At 42.3% G+C, this 8,336-nt stretch overlaps 1 long non-coding RNA gene across 1 annotated transcript in view; it reads right to left on the reverse strand.

The window, feature by feature from the left end:
- The window catches only part of LOC139704792 (uncharacterized), a 32,663-nt gene extending 24,845 nt beyond the window's left edge, over positions 1-7,818 (reverse strand). The window contains exon 1 of the long non-coding RNA XR_011706812.1: positions 7,664-7,818. This is a non-coding gene — a long non-coding RNA (uncharacterized lncRNA). The remainder of the gene's footprint in view (positions 1-7,663) is intronic.
- Positions 7,819-8,336: the final 518 nt, after the last annotated feature.

Here is an 8,336-nt window from a genome sequence, read left to right on the forward strand (position 1 = left end):
AAGAAAAAGAGTTAAGAAATAAAAGCATACACACACCAATTTCTGACTCTAGAATTCTAGTTTGACAGCTTCCTTTTTTTCCCTCGTTTGAAAATGGTGTCTTTTGATTCTTCCTGCTTGCTTTGCTTTTGACAAGAAACATACAATTCTCAGAGTGCTTCTTGGTGTAACATTTCTTTTTCCTCTAGTTATTTCCAAGATTTTTGCTTTGAAACTAGTTTTGAGCAGTTGGTTGTGAGTTCTCTATATGATTTTTAAAAAAAAGTTTCCTGCTCTTGACTTTTATTGAGTTATTTGGATTCCTGAGCTTATCATTTCATTACATTACTTATTCAATTGATTTTCCAACCTCCCTGTTTTGAAAATTTCAATTACACACTTATCAGGTCACCTCGTCTGAGCATAATGAATCTCTGTTACTTTTTGTTTCCATTTTCACAGGGTCTTTTTAGCTCTATGTGTCTGAGTTTGGATGGTCTCGATCTCTTTGCTTCACTTTCACTAATTTCTTCTTCGCCATTGTCTAACCTGCTGTCCACATTCCCAGCATGATTTTTCCTCTCACACACATTGCAGATGTCATCTGGACCAGTTCCGCTTGTGTTTTTTTCATCTTTCAATGTCCAGGCAATGTATTCAGCCTTTCTCCTGCTCTTTGAGCCCATGGAGTACCTGTCTTAATGTCCTCTGACTCTCATCCCGGCCTATGTGCCGGTAGTAGGTCAGCTCAGCTGACTGACATTTCTACTCCAGGGTTATCATTTTCTTGCATGACCGGTAATTTTTAACTGAAAGCAAAATACTGTAAAATTTATTTCATGGAGAGCCACACACATTTTATTTCTCTATATTCATAAACTGTGTTTGTTGTGGAACACTATTAAAGGACTCAGAAATCATTGGATCCGTTTTGTTAGGCTTTTAGGATTTCTTCAGAAGGATCAGGGCAGCATGAATTTAGAGCTAAGAGCTGATTATTTCCCAGTTTGAATTGCAGGCCTTATAAAGTGTCCCACCTTATTTCCATTTGAATTTTGAGGTCTTCTTGTTTCCCTGATGTGGCAGAGACCACCCCAGGCTTTTGCACGGTACCATGGTCCTACTCCCTGACTCTCCCATGTGGCCCTTCCCAGGGCCTTGGTAGGTTTCTCCTTCATGTGCTGGTCAGCACCCTGCTGGACAGCTGGAAGTACCCTCACAGGTAACCAGAGACTTTTCTCTGCATCCTTCAGCTGCCTGGACCCTCTTGTCTAGCTCCTCACTTTGCAGTAGATGGCCTCACCCTGCATTCTCCCTCCCTTCCTGTGGACACCCTCTAAAAGCAGCATTTGGGACAGTTCTGGAATTCACCTCATTATTTTTCATTTTCTCAAGACTCACTACCCTTGGTGGCCCATATTCTGTGCATTTGAAATTGTTTCCTATACTTTTCTGATCATTTAACTCATTAATTTATATTTTATGTAGAAGGGTGAACTATTTATTATTACTCCCTTTCCTGGAAGCTCCTGAACATATTTTATTGGAAAAAAATAAAAGAAAGTAACACAGCACTGCAGAACACATATTATCACAAACAGACATACAGAAAGCTTGCCTCTTTCAGATTCCCAGTTCATGGCTTTGAATGTGTTCCTTTGGTTTACCGTTTCAACATGTTATTAAGATGATCAATTGTGTTTGGTCCTTTACATAGCACGGGTTTAGAAAGATGAGAATTGCATCTTTTATCTGCCCTTTGACTATTCTTTAATTTTAAAGTCCTTTTTTTGATATTTTTAATATTTAGGATTAAAAGAACTATAAAATCAAAATAGATAGCTTAAAATAAAACATTTAAATGCATTCATAAAATATCAGGTTAAAATGCAGGTAGAATAAATAGGGTTAGTCTTTCAGGTAGAACACTCATGTGTGTTTCTATGTGAGCAAGGAGAACCCTGCAATCCCCTGCAATAGCTCCTTAACAGTTGAAGTAAGGTGATACTCTTCCATTGATACTTAGTTCTAAGTTTTCCATGGGCAGGAACTGGGTTTCTCTTTTTAATCCCATCCAGGTAATGTGTAGACCTTACTGTATACCAACAGTGTTTGCTTAATGGGTATATGGATGAGTAAGCTAATGTAGAGTCTAATGAAACAGGGTATTTCAGCATCCCTACAAGAAAGAGATAGCTGCCATGAACATCACCAGTGGGAGCCAGCTTCTTCAACTCACCTGAAGGGAAAGCCTCTCCTTTCCACACATTACCTCTTCACAAATTTAAAAATCAGCATCTCAGCAAACAGTCACTCCTAAATAAGCATTAATATGTGACACACAAAGAATAAGTGAGGAAAGTCAATGGAGTGGGTCCATAAGACAAGAGGGCAGGTGACACTGGAAATAGATGACAAGCCCCGGGTTCTTACAGTATTCACAGACTGAGAGGTGAATGCTCAGGGTTCATTCAGCAAGAGGCAACCTCCACAGGGTCATTATTGTTTCTTACACAACTTATCTGTATAATTCATCTTTAAAGGCACAGCAGGATGAGAATGGTTTCTGCCTGAACCAATTACTTATGAATCTTTTCCCTAAAAAATCAAAAGCATGTTCAGAAGTCTCATCTAATTCACTTTGTGCTCAGCAGATTTAGAAGAGCCGTCATGGTGATTTTCCCTTTAGAATCATGGAACCTGCTCTGACCTACAAAGTAGCCAACTAGGGCAGAGACCACTGGGGTCGGAGGCAGGAGCTGGGCTTTTCCAGCTCTTCTCGGGGTGAATCTAATCTGTGTTTCGTGGCTCTGCTAAAGTAGAAATGAGAATTCTCAAAATGGATTACTGTAAATTCCCATTTCCATTACCCAATAAAGTCTGTTTATTCTCTTATATTCCCACCTATTTCATTGCCTACGGACAGCCAGGTGTTCAGATGGCAAAGAGCACAGGAAATGAGAGCTCTCTGCAGTGCACACGACTATGGGACCCCCCTGCTCCAGAGCCTCAGTGACAGCCTCGCCCTCACCATGGCCTGTGGGCATCTTCCTTCTGGCCCCCGATGGCCACCTGGAGTCCCATGCTCCGTCCGCCCCTCTGCATCAGGTTCCTGTCACTGTTTCTTGCTGCTCCTCAAGCAGCTTAGATTTCCTCTCAGGTTGGGCTGCTTGTTTAGTCCCACTCTGTTCTGGATTAATCTTCCTTTCCACTTAATTTTGCTTGATCCCTGGTCTTAATTTGGGTGTTAGTACAAATACTCTCTCTCTGGAGGCATTGGCCATGACCACTCAATCTATTTTTCCCTCCCTTCCACTTCACCTTCCCCAAACCGCCGGACGACTGCTCACACACTATTATCTTTATCTAAGTTATGATCAGCTGTGTCCATCTCTTCCAGGAAGACTCTAACTGTCCTTGTCAGAACCTAGAATTCTGCCTACACAGCGCACATCCTCAAGTAGCATTTGTGAGAATCGTAAAGTAAGTGTTAAAGCAGGATGGACAGCTAGATTGTGGTGTTGTGGTGTGCTCATGCCAAGAACTCTCTACAGCAATGACAACGAATTTCCCATAACTACTTGCAATACAGTTTTACAAAAGAAGCCGGACACAGAAATGCATGCTGCAAATCTTTTGCCCATCACAGAACTGCCCAGGGTCCATAGAGAAAAACTACTATGTATATAGTACAATTCCATTATATATATATATATATATATATATATATATATATATATATATATATATATATATATATATATATCACATGCAGAATTAACTGAGGCTGTCAGACATCAGGATAGTGGATTCCTTTGAATAGATGGAACATGAAGGAGTTTAGGCAGGCCTCTGGGGGCTTGTCCTACCTTGTCTCTTGAGCTGAGTACTGACCATAGAAGTAATCAGATTCTAACATGAATCAAGCACTCAACACCTGCAGAGTTTTAATTAATTTGGCCTGAATCCAATAGGTTAAAATTTAAAATTTAAGGATTTCTTTCCTATTTACCATGACTTTGATGTCCAGGTTTTATATTATAAATACATAAATTTCTATGTGCTTATGTGTATATGATTAAACATAAAATATGTGCCATTTTATATATACATATAAATACATTTTACATGAATTCAAAATAAATTGAATGTATTCATTCAATAAATGTTTAATTTTATTATATACAGTCATTTATATTATATATATATATATATATATATATATATATATATATATATATATATATATGTGTGTGTGTGTGTGTGTGGGTGTGGGTGTGGGTGTGCATATATATTTGTATATATAACTATAAAATAAATATATAACTAAGGATTCCTCTTTCACAATTTTTTTTTTTTTTTTTTTAGGGGGAGCTGTCTTTGTCCTTTCAGGGACAGAGCTCAGATGGGCCAGAAGAGATCTGGCAGGCTTGTTTCTCTGCAGGTCTCTGGGGATGGGGTGTTTCCACAGTTGTCTCCTGTCCTGCGGAAGACTGGCTTTGATCCCATTGTGCACATGGGGGCCTTTGGTTCCATGTGGAGTCCCAGGAGGTCTTATTCTGCAACCAAAGGCCCAACAGCAGGAGAAGGCATTGCCTGGGGCACTGTTCCTGGACCTGGCCACTCCCCACAGGCCTTTTGCAAGGGCAAATGTATGAGGACCCCAGCAGCCCCCGTTCTCAGAAGTACCCCAGAGTATGCCTGGACACTTGTTCAAAGAGGTCATGAGCAGAGGAATTATCAAAGAGATACATAGAACAGTGACAGAAATTATGGCCAATGGCCAATAGGAAGGAGACTGGGTGTTCATAAAACAGAATCTCATGAATCTCAGAATTCTCATGATGCATTCAATAACTGCATTAAAACCCACGGAACACATGTACATATTTATACATGGTATAAGCACAGACGACTCCACAACAAGAAATGGCCATTCTTGACGGGCATAGGGTGGATGCTCAAGTCTGGCCTATTTTTCTTTTGAATTTCCAAGTTTTCTACCATGACAATGTGTTTTGCATTCCCAAATACTCTGTGAAACATTATTTTTGTGAGCAAGTACTATGAGAGATTGTGAAACTAAGGTCACAATTCACTGCATCAAGGTAGTAATTAAAAACATTTTCAACGTGAATTTTTTTCTGTCTTACACAGGAATCCTTTTCTGTATGACAAATTTGAAAGAAGTAATCTTGACTCCACACTATGCCTGAACTATCCCTGTTTTATAGTTACTACGTATAAATAACTTAAACATTTGACTAAGATGTACAGTGCTAGTGGTTAGATTGACTTAGTAGAGTAATGATAAATCATTTAAAAATTTAAAAAAAATTAAAATGCTCTGGCCCAGGTAAAAGGAAAGCCATTGGCTGTCGGAGTGTGGATAAGAGCCTACTGAAGCATTTCATTAAGATGGATTGCAAAAGTCAGAGGCTGTCTGGATTTATCATCCCCTCCAGAAACCAATTTAGTCCCAATGAATCAAGCAGAAAGATGGTATCTCAATTCTGGTTTTTCAACCAAGCCCCAACATTGCAATTTATTTCCCCCTGAACCAAGATTATAAATCACGCTGTTTTTAAGGTTGCATGTTCCCTAAGGGAAGGCATTTGAAACCAAAATATATTTTTTTCTCATTGCTAGAATGAGGTTAATTAATACAGTGGTTGTGTCGCAGTTGATGATTTCACTCCCAGGAATCCTGGGTAATCTATTGCGACTGGTTATGATTTCATAAAATCCCAACTCAAGCTCCCAGTCTGAGCCCCACTATGTGGCCGATGGGTCATTATTGGGGGCCTCCATGAACAGGAACTGAGCACCTACCCTTGGCCTTGAATAATGAAGGTGTGGAACTGGCCTCTGCTTGCAGTGTGAGAGCAAGGAAGTGCAGCTCTGAGAGTGGGCTTCCCCCAATGGGACTGGGCCACACCCTGCTGTTGGCTGTCACCCAATCCCTTCCCTTGTTTGGGTGGAATATTCTTGAAGGGCTTCCCCCAATAAAAAGGAGGGTTTCAGGTGTACTCTCTCTCTCTCTTTTGCCTGCCTCTATGGCCTCCCTGTGGGAGCTGAGGTCAAGGAGCCATGACTGAACCCCCCCAAAAGGTATTTTCTGCCTCTGTGTGGTCATTTAGTAGCCAGCCCAGTTCACCTGAGTGATCCTGGCTGATTCGGTCACATGTCGCAGCAGGTAATCCAGTATCATCTATGGCTTTCAGCTTCTTGCTTTATCTGTGGCCCCCAAGGTCATTCCTTCTTTTTTTTTTTTTTTTTTAACCTGGAAATCAGGTTCTCTGCCAAAGGCACTTGAGTTGAGGAGGCTCCTGGGTCAGCCACCTTGATAAAAGATGGAGGAAGGAGTAGAAATGGACACGGCCAATCTCCATCCCCGCCTTCTGCTGTCAGGTGGCAAATAGAGAGCATCCCATACAACAACTGAATTTTTCTGTTCCGAGATGCAGCAATGTTTTTTCTACCACGGGAAGTTAGTGGAGTTGACGTGCCACTTTGAGATTTTTCTATAAAAGGTCATCTGTCCACAGCAAGGGAACTGGGAAGGAGGAGGTGAAAATTGCCTTGCAGGTTACCTCCTGCTCCTGCAAGGCAGCTCCCACCTCCCGCGCCTGGTTTCCTGACCTATTTTATAGTGTGAGTAGGAGCAATAGTTACTTATTCTTGTTAAATGTGAAAAGTTTATCCCAGACACCGAGTCAGCAAATGTTTTTTTTTCCTTTTCAACTCAGGATGCTTCTTCGTTGAGTCAGGAAAATGTCTTCTTAGAGGGAATAAAGGGCAGGAATCATTCTACTTCCTCAGAGGTGGATTTCAGGTGGCTGGTTTTAAGCAAAGCAGGTTAAACTCAGACAAGCTTTCACAAAAAGAAATATGTTCATCCTCTTGGCTCCTGATGCCCCTAAAAATGACTTCTTAGGCACATTTCCTCTTTAAGTCAACAGCTAAGTATCTCGACATTCCCAGGCAGGAGGCACTGTTGAGATGGCATCCAAGGAAGTCCAGGACACAAGCTGCTTGGATAGACTTAATGTCCCTCTCTGAGCCTGGTCTCTGCCACCTGTGTGAAGTGGATCCCAATAGGATCCCCCCACCTGGCAGACATGAGACTAGAAGGAGAAAGTGCTACAGGGGAAGGCAGGGCCAGGGGTGGAGACAGGGAAGAGCACCTGAGCCCTTTCATTCTGTTTCTCTTGGTACAAACCGCCCCTCCCCCACCTCTGCAGCACCAGCTGATGTGACAGGTGAGCAGCACCCACTTAACTAGCAACCCTCACCAGGTGCCTTTGTGAGTGGCTTTCACAGTCCAAAGGCCATTTGGAGAGCATGTGGTCAGTGGGCCTGCTTGTACTGCAATCCTAAAGCAGGAGCAGCAAGGAGAACTCACGAAATCTCCCTATCAAGCCCTCCTAGGGAGAGGCCTTGAGGATCTGGGCTGTCTGGCACCCTGCACAGGGCCCAGGCTGGGCAGGGAAGTTGCTTCTTATATTAATCACGTATTCACTGGAGAAAGACTCTGCCTGTGAATTTAAGGATTTGGAAATGTTTAGATGATAAGTCAAATAATAAGCTGAAAATAATATGGACTGTGTTGATCAGCTTTCCATCCCTGTAGCAAAGCACCTGAGATATCCACTTTAAAAGAATTAGGTTTCTTTTGACTCACAGTTTTAGAGGTTTCAAGGGATCAGTCAGTCCTTGTGCTTTGCAGCCAGTGGCAAGGCAGCAGAGCATGCTGGAAGTGCAGGGAGGAGGAAGCTGCTCAGCTCAGGGAAACCAGGAAATGAGAAGAGAAAGGGGGAAGAAAAGAGTCTCCATAGCCTGTCAACTTATTTTCAAATCTTTTGGCCTGCATGCCCGTGTGTGTGCGTGCGTGTGAGTGTGTGTGTGTGTGTGGTTGGGTAGGGAGTTCATGGCAGACAATTTGACCGTAGCTTGCCAATGCACTTACTAAATCCTCCTCGTACTGTGCAAGTCAAATGTTGCACAAACACCTGCTTCTGGGTCTCCCTAGGGTCAGCAGCACTGTCCTGCCCTGACCTCCGGCCACGGTGCTCTGCCTCACCAAACAAAGTGGAATGAAGGGATCATGGACTGAAGGCCCTGAAACCAGGAGCCAAAACAAGTCCTTCCTTCTTATAAGGAATCAACTGACAAGTTGGTTATTTGGGGCATTTTATTACAGTGACGGAAAGATGACCAACATAGGTCCCCAAACATTGAGATTGGGGGGACACTTCAGATCCAACCATAGCAAGCGGGCTGGTGAGTTCCTCAGCATACATGCTGGTTTATGTTTGGTTACTATACAGTCCAACAAGGTTTGGACCCACAGAGTG

This window comes from Marmota flaviventris, chromosome 1 (genome assembly GCF_047511675.1).
Source record: "Marmota flaviventris isolate mMarFla1 chromosome 1, mMarFla1.hap1, whole genome shotgun sequence".
Taxonomy (NCBI): domain Eukaryota; kingdom Metazoa; phylum Chordata; class Mammalia; order Rodentia; family Sciuridae; genus Marmota; species Marmota flaviventris.